General features: G+C 37.4%; 1 long non-coding RNA gene across 1 annotated transcript in view; it reads left to right on the forward strand.

Annotated features, from left to right (window-relative positions):
* The window catches only part of LOC123613272 (uncharacterized), an 80,965-nt gene extending 67,591 nt beyond the window's left edge, over positions 1-13,374 (forward strand). Inside the window, exon 3 of the long non-coding RNA XR_006720634.2 lies at positions 13,239-13,374. This is a non-coding gene — a long non-coding RNA (uncharacterized LOC123613272). The remainder of the gene's footprint in view (positions 1-13,238) is intronic.
* Positions 13,375-13,850: the final 476 nt, after the last annotated feature.

Raw genomic sequence — 13,850 nt, forward strand, 5'->3', positions numbered from 1 at the left:
ACTTCTGCCTTCTAGAATTGTCAAATAATAAATTTGTGTCATTTTAAGCCACAAAATTTGTGGTAATTTGTCACAGCAGTGATAGGAAACTAGTATAACTCTATAGCTGCTGAGTTGCTTCTGAATTTGCAATAGATCGGTAGTTTTATGGCAGATTTTGTACTATAAATGCCAGTATCACCTGAGAATTTATTCCCAGGTGTTGCTATAGAATAGATAGTGTAAAAAAACAAAAATTGTAAGCCCCAACCATTTTTATTCCATTTGGGTTAAAATTGTGTGTAAAACCATATGCTCCAAGCCACAGCAGTATTTAGTGAACAATTTGGGGAAACTTACATAATTTATCAGTGCAAAACACTGGTCTAGTCGTTAACCTATTTTGTAAATGTGAAACCAAAGGTTGGTAACTCTTTAAATGAACTACCGTAAGAGTGTAAAGGTTAAAGTTCATTAGCCACTTGGAAAGAAGGTCCTGTTCAAGTTAGATCTAAACATAGTCTATATTTTGTCACCAAAGGGACCACAAATTCAGTCTTTAGTCTATTTGCTGAGAAGGATAACAAGCTTTCCTGTATTTTCTGCTTTTTTTTTAACAGAAGGTTAATTTTGTCTACTGTGAAAAGTAACCTTAAACTCAGACCTTATGTTATCCTTTGAGGCATGAAATTATATTAATGCACTTTGTTTTTATAGGAAATTGTGTTTGTTTTTATATGTTTCTAGTAGGAAACTGAGTTAGGTGATCTAAGCTTTAATAGACTCTCCAGCACCATGATGATTATTTCACTACATCTTCACTAGTTTTATTCTGTGAATCTACCAGTATATAAGCAACACAAACTCATTGTGTCATTTTTTTTACAGATCCTTAAAAAAAACACACACGAAATTTTGTGACACATTGATTCAAGCAAATTTTTTTTTGAAAAAAATAGTCTTTTTCTCTAACAATAGTCAACACCTTTTAAAAAAATTTTTTTATTGAAGTATAGACTGTTTACACTGTTGTATTAATTTTTGGTGTAAAGCATAGTAATTCATATATATATATATATATAATGAAATATATATATAATGAAAAAGAATATTCATTATAGGCCATTACAAGTTATTGAGTATAGTTTCCTGTGCTATACTCTAGGACCTTGTTGTTCATCTATTTTATATATAGCAGCTGTATCTATAAACTCCAAACTCCCAATTTACCCCTCACCACCCCATTTATTTAAAAAAATGTTTAAAGACACAAATAAACCTATTTACAAAACAGAGACAGACTCACAGACATAGAAAACAAACTTATGGTTACCAGGGGGGAAAGGGGGTGGGGAGCACCTGTTTATTTATTTATGCATAAATTGTATTGACAGCCTACTTATTGTATGGCCCTGAGAGAGGAAAAACGGGATAACTCTCACTGAAGTCAGGAGTGACCCCAGCCCAAAGCAAAGAAAACGGGTGTATGCTAAAAATTTTAGAGATAAAACATTCAGTTTGTTTATTGCTCTGTATATCTGTAGCTCTTGCATATACTTATTAAAAATATGCTAGATATTTTTAATACGTTTGAATAAAGCAGATGTTTGGCTAAATACCATTTTTGACCTTCCCTTTATGATAACTAATGAACAAATAAATGCTTCAGAAATGCTGGAATCCAAACTATAAAATGAAAAAGGCTTCAAAAAATTGGAATGAAAAATTGACTTCAACTTTAACAAAAAAATAATCACTTAGAAGGTTATACATTCACATATTGTACTCATTCTTTTTTTTATAGCCAAACAGTTCACACACAGGCTTAACATACACATACAAATCATACAAGTGCTATTTCTCCCCCTTCTTCTTTGCTTTAAATCACATTTTCTGTGGCACTTCTCAGCCTTTAAAAAAAAATTCTCCTGGAAGGTCCACATTTCCCTCCCTAAGAATGTAGCAAGTCAGATTCCTAGGAGCTAGAAAGAGAAGTCTCAGTTAAGAAAAGTGATTTGCTGACAAATTAATACAGTATCAGAATTCCTCACAAATTGCTGTGGGTTTTGCCCCAGACCATCAGCCATCAGAGGACCACTTCATGCTGCCTTTCTTTGCTGTGAACTGTAGCACGGTCTCTCTGGAACCCCTTGTATCTATGAGCAGGAACACGGCCGCCAGGAGGAAGAACAACCAGTACAAGGGCCAAGATTCAGAATTCTAATTTCAACTCTGTTCCTATCTCTTCATATGAGCAGATCACCAGTACTTATTGCCCAGTCACATTTAGTTCCTATCTAATTAATCCTACTTATGTCTAAAATTAACACAAGTGGCGGATGTGAGTCTACGGATCAAAGACATAGGTAATCCGTATTCTAGGCCTCATTCCTATGACACCAAATTCCTGTTGCTTATTTCATCAGCAAGGTCAGATGCTACACATGCAGAACAGGAAAAGCACAGTACTCTTCACTTATGGAAATGGTTCTGAAAATGTTAGTCCTTGTATGGGGTATAGAAATTAGAGACCAATAAATATTTTTAGATTTTTGAGTTTCAAATAATTTCAACTGAGAATAGAATAGATAATAATTTGACAGCATTCTGAGGTCCTTATTTTCCTAATATCTACCCAGATGCCAATAAGGGTGCGTGCAAATCCCAATCTAAACAAGACTAATGCTAAATATTGTCATGAACTGAAACTCTCCAAACTGTGAGATACTGTGGTACCTGACCAATATGTAGTCACTTATCCGTACAGTTCTTTACTCTGAATCTGGGAAATTCTGCAACTAATTCTTACTTACTAATTTCTTGTTTTGGTTTAGTAAGATTGTTACTAAGGGCTTCTTGTTAACTTATGTTTTCTAAGTCTGTGCTGTGTTTTCTTTTTTTACACAATCAGCATCTTCCTCTATTACTAGTAAGCTAAGCTTCTGAATTTTAATTATATTTGTCCTAGTCTTACCCTGTTAACCATGTGGCTATATACAAATTATCAAATTGGCCATTAGAACAATAAATCTTACCCTTTTGAAAGTTACAAACCCTGTGAGAATCTGATAAAAAACAAAGACCCTAGTCCTAGGAAAATACACACACACACACACACACACACACACACACACACACACACACACACACTTCTGCACTTATTGTAGCCATATAACAGAAGAGTTTAGAGCTTAGGCTTTGGAGATTTGAAGTTCATGCTCCATCCCTCACAAGCTGTAATGTCATCATTTACTAAATCAGAAAATTAAACTTATAAAAATCTCTATGGGGCCATGCATTGGTTAAGTTTTTTATAAATAAGATCTTTTGCATTACATTTTGCCCTCAGACACAGTATGTTTTAGAGTAAAAAAATTCTTATAAATAAGACCTGATCCTGTAGTGAGGTAGGAGGGAGTAGTGTTTTTACATGTAAGCTGGTTGTGAATGTTTTTACTGAATAATTTCTTCATTATTTTTCTACAATTCTAGTGTACTTTCTTCTATATAATTCTAGCCAAAATTTTAGAAACACCTATCAATCTAATCTCTAGACACTGATTATCTCTAATGAGGGATGGAATTATCTGATGTCTAATTGAATGCAGTCCCTGAACATTATGAAGATTGTTATCCATCCTTGGCTGGGGAAGTTAGCAATATGTCACCTTCTGCGTGACGTATTAATTATGTTTTTCAGATATGTTTATGTGCCTTCCTGTTTTCCTTCCTACACAGATTTCACCTTCTTTACACTGAACTTACAAATGAAACCATACCATTTAAATAAGAATGTCCATTGAAAATTCCTAGTGGTGTAGAAGCTTATGGAAATTTGACACATGTTTGCCATAGAGTTTTCTTTATTTTGCTGCTGGACTTTCCTTCGTTCTTTGTCTGTATCTGTACATATACAGCTTTGAAATTTAGTATGTTAAAGTATGGACAAATATGAACTTTTAGTAATTCTCTTTTCGAAAACATAGTTTAGATCACTATAACACAAATACAGTTCTAAGAATAAACTTATAAAACAAAAAACATTCCTGAGTCTCAGTGAATGGCCAAGTTAAGGTAACTTCATTATTAAAAATGTCAGTCTTTACCCAAATCATGTTGTCTATGGCAGTGATTTTCAACCAAGTTACAACCTCAACACACCTGAGGAACACGACACATGCCCAAATCACAGCAGCACATCTCATCTGGCTCCAAAATGGGGAGAAGAGAGGAGGAAGACCGCAGTTGAGAATCACTACTCTGTAGTAAAGTGATATTTATCTCATGTTCCATATCATGTTTTAAGAAGGAACCTAAGGAACTGGCTCATCATGGAAAGAATTCCACTTTCTCATCATGCAAAAGAGGAATGAGTCAGGGTATTACCTCAATTATAATTGGCTATAATGTGGTAGGGGGATAAAAGTGTTTCTTCCTTAAAAAAAAGATCTGTGGCTTACATATCAGAAAGCTTAGATGCTTATACTTCACCTAAGAATATACCATGTCTTTATAATTATTATTAAGTAATTTATTGGAGTCAGTACAGAGGGCTCTGTTTCCAAGTTTAGAAATAATCTTACAGAATTTGGAAATAGTAAGAAACAAACACCCACTGAACTGAAGTAAGGATTAAGTCATGCACATGTAGAAGTACCTTCCCTAGGAGATGATTTGTAAACCTGTACCTGGAAAAACTAGTCTTCCAATCCCATCCACTCTCTGAAACCAGGATATAACTTAATTAGTTATTTGGTGACATGTCAGGCATGAGGAGATGATAAATGGGAACTGGAGAGAAAGAATTGATCAATTTTGGTTTTCTTTTCTCTATCCTGGCTACTGGAAAGCTCAGGCTCAAATTTACAACCCATCTCTGCCAAGCATATGGGTTTTCAAACAGATTTGTATTTTCCATGCAAACATCAAGTCCTCCCCACTCTTTTTTCCCCTTATTGGATCCTACTCTCTTGTTTAAAATGTTAAAAAAAAATTTCATCATAGTTTACTGTGTGTGTTATTACATACAATTTAAAATCACATATTAAAACTAGAAAAATTTATGCTATCTGCCTTTGTATAGTATGGAGGGTTCTGCAAAGAGCAGATATGAGTATTTCTGCAAGTTGGCTCTCCAAGTCCCTGACATTATTTACATCCCTGGAGTACCTGAGCACTCCACACTCTCAAAGCTTGATTCCAGTGGCATTAAGATCTTGCAACTACATACCTGGAGTCTATAATCCTAAGCAGCCTTTGGGCACCAATTCACTTATCTCCACGGGAGAGATTGTGCTGACCAGTACCCATGGGTATTCTGGTACTCCTGGTGTAATTTTATTTGTAAAGTTTACAGTTGGCATCCCAGTCCATTAATTGGGCTCTTCTGAGTTTGAGTCATGTGAGTCAGTCCTCTAAAACCTTCCCAGTTTATTGATCTGGTAGAATTTTGTTGCTCATCGCAGGTGATGAATGGCCCCTGAAGCCTTTGTTCTGCACCCAAAGCCTGACCCTCCCCTTGGGGGTGGGGAGCTCCCAGAGCAGCCAGGAAACCACTCTGGCCCCATTCCACTTGAAGAGAAAAAAAAATTTCATTACACTTTACATTTGCTATTAATACATTTTGAAATGCCACTGAACTTAAATGTTTCTCAGCACAAAACCTACTGCTGACCATTGTTGAGGAAAATGGTGGGTTTTACTCCAGACACTAAAAATACAAAGCAGCTATATTTAGGTATGAAATCTATCAAAGAAGCCCAATCTCTGGCATTGTCTTTTCTTTGCAAAAATCTTATTTATTTTGAAACCTTCTTGAATAATCAGTCAGATGCCTTTGAGTAGGAGGTTTGTCTATTTATTTATTCCTTCATCTAACAAGCATTTATTGAGCACCTGCTATGTGTTAAGTGCTGTGGTTGGTGTTAGTTCCTGCCTTATGCAACAAAAAGTCTAGTGAGGAATATAGATATACGTAAATAAACGTTGTTCTCATATATTTTGATAAAAGACATGAGAAAAAATAACTAGATGCTAAAGTAGAAGATAACAAGGGAGAGGACTGGTGATAGGCATTAGAGCCATAGCACACCCTCCTTCCCCCCCCCCCCCCCCCCCCGCCAAGAGATGCCTTTTAACTGGGTGAACATATGTGCCTATTTGATTGGGACAGTCCCAGTTAATGCCAGTTGTCCCAGCATAATTATTAATAGAGCCTCTTTTCCCACTAAAAGTATCCTGGTTAAGATAATAAATTATATGGTCACACTAATTTTAAACAAAGTGGAAACTTGGTAAACTGCTAGGTCCTATAAGGAATAATGAATTCTAAGTACTTTGGAAAACATCCTGAGGTGAAGCTAAGCATTAGAAGCGTAATGGGCTGAGATTAACTTCGTTCCTGGCTTGATTCCAGAGGAAAATCACAGCTTCAAGCATAATGTATTTAAGGGCATGAAATCAATGTTGAGTGAAGAGAAATGAAGAAGGGACTCTTCAGTAAATAAAACTTGAACCCTTTTCAACATTGTGAAGACAGAATTAGCAGAAAAGAAAACCCTAGGCCTTCAGCAGTATGGAAACCTAGAGTCTTTTTTTTTATAGGAAAGCAGATAGCAGAATGCAGTCATAAAACACATCAACTGAAGGAACCTTTGAAATCAGCTCATACAGATCCCCCATCTTAGAGAAAATGATAACGTAGGACATACATGTGAATGGTACACTTGGAGGCTGAGAAGCACTGTATCATATAACACAAAAAAGAACACAGTGGACATAGGCCATCTGTGTTATCGTCACACTGCCTCGGGTTTATCACTTACTTTCTCTGCATCTCAGTTTCTTCAAGTGGAATCCCAGAGTCAAAGCTCCCTTCCTGCTATCTCCCCAGATTGTGAAGATTAAATAAAATCAGAAAAGCTATAAAGGGCTTGGCAGATGTAGTTGTTGGTAGTACATTCATTACCCTAGCCCATGTTCTAAGCAAAAAGGTCTAATGTTACCATGAAGTTACAGCAAGAAGTTTCCATGCCCTTTCAAGTTGAAAAAAGATCCTGTTTTGGGTTTTATAGCTCCTCATATCCTCCCTTCTCTCATCCCTCAAAATTCACCAAATCAAAGACAAATGAAACATGGTAATTAAGCAATTGACCAAAAAAACAGAGCTTTACACACACTCTGGTTTGGGCTGAGGAGCCATATCTATGAAAGATAATATGTACTGTGGTTACTGAAATGTCTTCCCTTCTAGGTTTGGATTACTACGAACCTAAACAGGTTCAGCAACAGTTGTTCTGAAACAACTAAACACACTTGAAACAGGGAATATAAAGCTGAGTGTGAAATCTGAGCTTTTCAAATGAGCATAGTTATACGGAATAAATCATTCACCGTGAGACTGTGCATGGTAGCACTAAAATGGTAAGAACCAGAGTCTTGAAAAGTTCCCCTGCACACATGGGCCAGTGGTTTTGTTTTCAAGCTGGACAAAGTATTCTTTTTTTTATTATTGAAGTATAGTCAGTTTACAGTGTCTCAGTTTCTGGTGTAAAGTGTAATGTTTCAGTCATACATACACATACAACATATATTCCTTTTCATGTTCTTTTTCATTATAGGTTATTACAAGATAATTGAATATAGTTCCCTGCACTATACAGAAGAAACTTGTTGTTTAGCTATTTTATATACAGTAGTTAGTATTTGCAAATCTCGAACTCCCAAATTTATCCCTTCCCAACCCCTTTCCCCTCTGGTAACCATAAGTTTATTTTCTATATCTGTGAATAAGTTTTGTAAGTAAGTTTTGTAAATAAGTTCATTTGTGTAATTTTTTTAGATTACACATACAAGTGATATCATATGGTATTTTTCTTTCTATTTCTGGCTTACTTTACTTAGAATGACAATCTCCAGATCCATCCATGTTGCTGCAAATGGCATTATTTTATTCTTTTTTATGGCTGAGTAGTATTCCATTGTATAGATACATAAATTGATCACAATTTCTTCATCCAGTCTTCTGTTGGTGGACATTTATGTTGTTTCCATGTCTTGGCAGTTGTAAATAATGTTTCTGTGAACACTGGAGTGCATGTGTCTTTTTGAATTAGAGCTTCCTTCATATATATGCCCAGGAGTGGGAATGCTGGATCACAGGGCAAGTCTATTTTTAGTTTTAAAAGTAATCTCCATACTGTTTTTGATAATTGTGGACAAAATATTCCTGAATAAATACAAGATCTCCATTAAACCTTTATAAGGAGTTAAGTGAATCTGGTAAACATACTGAATAAGCTAGGCCACAGAGACAGAAATGTGTAAGGATAAATATGATAGAAGTTTCTCTCTTGTGCATGGAAGAATCCAACCAAGTGTTCCTGGTTGATGGGGGTTCTTCTGCACACAGGGGTTCATGGACTCCCTTCTGTGGCTCTGCCTTCCCCTTAGGCCCACCTAGCCAATGAAAAGGGAAAACGTCTGGAGAAAGTGCTTTCTTTCTAAGAAAGTTTCTTCTTAGAAAACCATGGTCCAGACACAGCACAGTATGTGCTCTGATTTGACTGTCTAGACCTTAAGCCCATGGCCACACCCAACTCCAGAAGAGTCTGGGAAGTGGGTTCTTGTTGGAAAGAAAAGAACATAAATTTTGATTAACAGCTAGTGTTCTCTGCTATAGATAAGATTTCTACTTACATAAATTCTGTACCAGGACCAACAGTGGAGTGGAAATAAGACCAAGAAGGGAAATAAACTGTGACATGATCCACCTTCCGTTTGCAGCTCTCCCTACCCTACATTGTTCCCAAAAGAATGCCCAGTTCTTTACGAAGCTGACAAAGTATGAGCGAGGTGCAGAGAGTTACTCCCCTGTGGCAAATTCTTTTTCTCCAATATTTTGCTAATCATTAAAAGGGATCCATTTAAGGCATACTGGCCTTGTGCTAGCATCAGAGAAAAGTCTTTGGCCAGAATATGGGCAGATCCATTCCCTCTAACCATACAGTACCCTGAAATCCTTGGGCTTCCTAGAATTTTTCATTTGACACCTTGGCAATGATTTGCAATGAGCATAATTTTCAACCACAGAAACCTTGAGGCACTCCAGACACTGAGACCTTTGGGCCCCAAACCAATTTAAGTGGTACTCTTACTTGTCTCATCGTTCTGGAAGGTGATCCCTGAGTTAGCCACAACCTACTTTGAAAGTGGAGAAACCATTGGGAAAGAAGAAAGTAAGGCTTGGCTGCGGGGCTTGGTGTTTAACTGAAAGGCAATATCTCAGGAAATTGTGAAACCACCCGTCATTAAGTAGATGGTGTGAAGATGGAGAATATTATCTAAAAATACAAGACTCTGGCAGAAAAAGTTACTTTTCGGCTACCATTTGTGTCTCTGATTGTCTGCCTATTTTTCTCCTTCTCAAATGGGGGAGAAATTAGATTCCTAGATTTAATCTTTCTTTAGGCTGATAATAATGAATTGATTATTTCGATCAAATTATATTTTTAATGCAAGGGGCAAGAATATTTTCCAGAGAATTTAATGTAATGATGTACCATGAACTTTATTTAGGAAGAACAAGAAGGGAAATGAAGTCTGAGGGGTTTTAAGATAGAACATGGCAGGAAATGAGGGGATGTTAATGGCTGTCCGTTTTTGTTGGAGTCACTGACATGTCAGACTTAACCGTTCCCCTACAGGGGGCATCAGAGCTGAAATAGATCTCAAATATGAAAATAATTTCTGATAAAGCTGGGCTGGGAAACGCAGCTTGGAACTCCAGCCACAGTGAGGTTGCTTAAACTATGTACATCCTGATTCAGACTGCCTTGAGCATCCACATGAAAGGTGGCTGATCTGAGAGGGAGCCCCCAGGAGTACCCTGGAAAAGTGTAGAAAGGGAAGGAGGGAAGAGATGTGGGTCTATGGAGAGGACAGGCAGACATGTGGAAGGTTGAGCGTGGTCAGTGACAGATGACCTGAGAGGCGTGCAGTCGACTGTGGAAACGAGATCAGAGGCAGAATGGATTTGGCCCTGATTTTGACAGAAATTAGAGCCTTACACACAGGCCTGGGAGAGTCCAGCTAAAGGCAGGTAGGTTAATTTTGAGTCTACGGTTAGTTGAGGAGTGTTAGTAGTAAAAGTCAACAGCAGGGAGCAATTAACCAGGAACATGATTTTCACCGAGGGCAGCAGCTTCTGGCTGGGCTGGTTTGCCCTTCCTCATGGTTAGCCATGTTAAAGAAAAATTACTTGTGACACATGTTAAAAAATGGGGAAGCAAACTTTATTCAGAGGATTTATGGCCATATGTGCAGGGACCACTGCAATGGGGTCTCGCTGTGGGACACAGAGTTTGGGTTTCACTCCGCGCACAACAAGGAAAAGTGGGGATTTACAGTTAAGGAGCAGGATGGAAAATTACTCAGGGGAAACATCAGGGGTAAGGACGGATTCTGCCTAAATTCACCTAGCGGGATTCTTGCTTGAAGGTAATCCAGGGTGATCAGTCATCGCCTCCGTGGCAGGGAGGAGATGGTGGAGGGGAGAGGAACCCAATCACAGATCTCGGGTGATCAAATATTGAAGGGCTGAGATTCTTCCTAAAATGATTTAGCAGGAGTCTTGCTAAAAGTGGACAATGCTGAGACAGACATGGAAGTCCAGAGTTAAGGCCAAGTTGAAAACCAGCTCAGAGGAGCCTGATTAGAGTTTGGTCGGGGAGACGATCTTTGTCAGTAGACACGTCTTCAGCAGTCTCGGGATGAGAGGGGGCACTGGAAATGCAGAAATCCCGTTTTCTAGCCGAGTGGAGTGTCTGCAGCTATCTTGGTGTGAATTTGCTTCAATTCATTTTTCAAAATATTTGAGGTTCTCAGTACATATAAAACATTACTAGGTTGAACCATATAAAACTGCTAGTTCTGAAGTTAAAAATCTGACAAAATCGGTAATTTCGTATGATTCAACTTAATACTGAAGTGAAGAATAGGTTTCTTGGGCACTTTGTATTTTCATTGTCGTGCAGTCTAGAGGCTTCAGAGTTGGGAACCCCTCAGGGTGCTCTGAAAAGACAAGAATAACCCTGATGCAATGGTCACTGAAATCTTCAGTAATCCTTTTACCATGGACAGTAGCACACTTTCTTGATGTGATTAATTCAGTGAACTCATCAGATTTTTAAGCCCTGAAACAAGAATCCAACTCTATCTGCTTCACTCTTTTAAAAAAAAAAAAATTCGGTTTATTCATTTATTTCTATTTGGAGGAGGTGCTGAGCATTGAACCTGGGGCCTCATGCATGTCAAGCATGCGCTCTACCACTTGAGCTATACCCTCCCCTCCGCCTCACTCTTAATAAAGGTCCTTGCTGTGCACTTCTCAGAGAATAGAGGCTGTCAGGTGAGAATATTTTCAAAATCCCACCCAGGGATCATATTTTTGTCTACAGCTGGATTGAGATAGGTTATCTGGATGTCCTTGGGTATACTGCTGAAGAATCAACTTGGAAACCTTCATTCTGATTATATTATATGGAGCTGCAATGCAGATGAACAGCATTTCACAGATAGATAATTTTTAGGTCATTATACCAGAGACTGACACCACTAACCCATCCTCCATACTGCCACCATGGTGATCTTACTAAAATACAAAGTTGAAATGTTATTTTTGTGATTTAAAGGCATTAAGTGCCTTGACTTGGCTCAGGAATCCCACTGCTCCCTACTTCTGTATTGTTACCAGACACGCAGCCTTTCCTTCACCATGTTCAATAGCTTTGGCTCCTGGAATTGCATGGTGCATTTATTGCTTCTGCATTTTCCACATGCTGATTCTTCAACTTGAAAGTTTTCTCACTGTCAAGACTTTTCTGATCTAAATTTTCTCTCCTCCAAGAAAAATTTGAGTAAGTTGCCCCTTCTCAGTGATCCTCTTACACATACTAATTTCTTGCTTTTATCCCACTATATCTTTAGTCTTAGTTTACTAATCTCTTTCACTCACAAGGCATTATATTAGGTGGATATAATGAATTTTGAGTAGAAACTTCATAAAATAACATGTACTCAAAATATGAGTTAAGAATGAATAGCCATCTACAAATTTACAACTTAGCTCCCTAGATCCTAAAAGTTTAAGAATATATCTAATTTTTGCATGCTTTATAATACTGAGAAAGTTCACAGTTTAATTTTTTGTTAATTATTTTTGTGCACTGAAGCAATCCTTTTAAATATTTGATAATAGCTAACAATTACTGAGCACCTATTCTGAACCAGGCATATGCTAAGTGGTATATATACCTAGCTTAATTCCTGAAACTACCCTTAGAGTTCTCATTTTAAAGATGAGAAAGCAGAATAATAGAGGTTCTCTTCAGTTTATTTGATGGATAAATACAGATATTATATATCCTGCTTATTTTAAATAGTGTTCACCTGAATTCCAACCAAAGCACTGAAGTATAATAGCTGAAACACATCACATTTTTGGATAAAAATACAAATCTCTTATAGATAAACAAGATTATACTGTATAACACAGGGAAATATATACAAGATCTTGTGGTAGCTCACAGCGAAAAAAAAATGTGACAATGAATATATGTATGTTCATGTATAACTGAAAAATTGTGCTCTACACTGGAATTTGACACAACATTGTAAAATGACTATTACTCAATAAAAATGTTAAAATAAATAATCAAATAAATGCAAAAGAAAAGAAAAAGAAAAAACAAATCTTGATCTTCTAGTAATTCAACTTCTGTCTACTTTTTCTACTATTTCTGTTTGCTTCAATAAGCATCTGGTGACATATCTCCTAATTTGCCAGTCCCTTTTGGAACTTCCTTTTCCTTCAGTTTTACTTAGAGTCTCCAAGCTTAGAATCATTGAGTAGCAGTGGCATCTACGGTGCTGTCCAGACATTCAAAAGGTGTATCACCGCCTGGTGGATTTTTGATTGAAGTAAAATAAGATGACATGAAAGCATTGAGAAGATGAATGGCTTGAGCTGATGGGCAGCATTTGGAAATGGGTTTTGTTTTCTTGGAGAACTGCAGTGTCATTTTTCTTCGTCTTATCCTGTCTTTGCTGATTCTGTCTAGGGGATGTCTTTTAATGTGAAAAATTGAGTAACAGCTTCATAAGAAGTAGTCTGGAGGAAATGCCTTCTGGATCCTGACTTATCCTCAGGTCACATAACCTGCTCTCTCAGAGTAATGGGCTTTTCTTCTTTATTCAATTAGGTCTCAATTATGACCCAGGAAATCAGTCTCTGGACTAAGTGGGAGTAAATAGCAGGTAAGAAACAAACAAGACACATCATGCTTTTGCCTTGGACTTCTTTGGATCAGTGATTTCTTCTTTAAGAGTTCTGGCAAGGTAAGTTCTGAGTTTTCAGAATGCTTACTTAAGCTATAAATGAGAAGCTTCTGATGTCATTTTGCTAGGACTCGAAATTGAGCACAAGTGAGGTTATAGCATGCACGTGCACACACGCACACATGCACACACACGTGCTCGCGCACACATGCCAGCCAGGGCTAAAGGAAACTAAAACAGGAAATAGTAATTCTTAAAAACCAATTAAGTCCAAGTGTTAGTAATTCTTTTGCAAGCACAAAATGGCAGTGTGCATAAAGTAAAATCACAAGATAAAAACTACATCAGGCTCCTCTTCACTCTATCGCCCCTATCCTACTTTCCCAGCACAGCGGCCAAGCTTCAGCTCCAGCTGTCCCCATGCAGACAGGGCTTCACTGGAGTCATTTGGCTGATGATTGGAGTTATGTGCGAAGCTATATAAATAGGAACATTTTCTCTTATATATTCTGATTCCTGGTCTAAGAGAATCTGTG

Source organism: Camelus bactrianus, chromosome 3, assembly GCF_048773025.1.
Source record: "Camelus bactrianus isolate YW-2024 breed Bactrian camel chromosome 3, ASM4877302v1, whole genome shotgun sequence".
Classification (NCBI taxonomy): Eukaryota; Metazoa; Chordata; class Mammalia; order Artiodactyla; family Camelidae; genus Camelus; species Camelus bactrianus.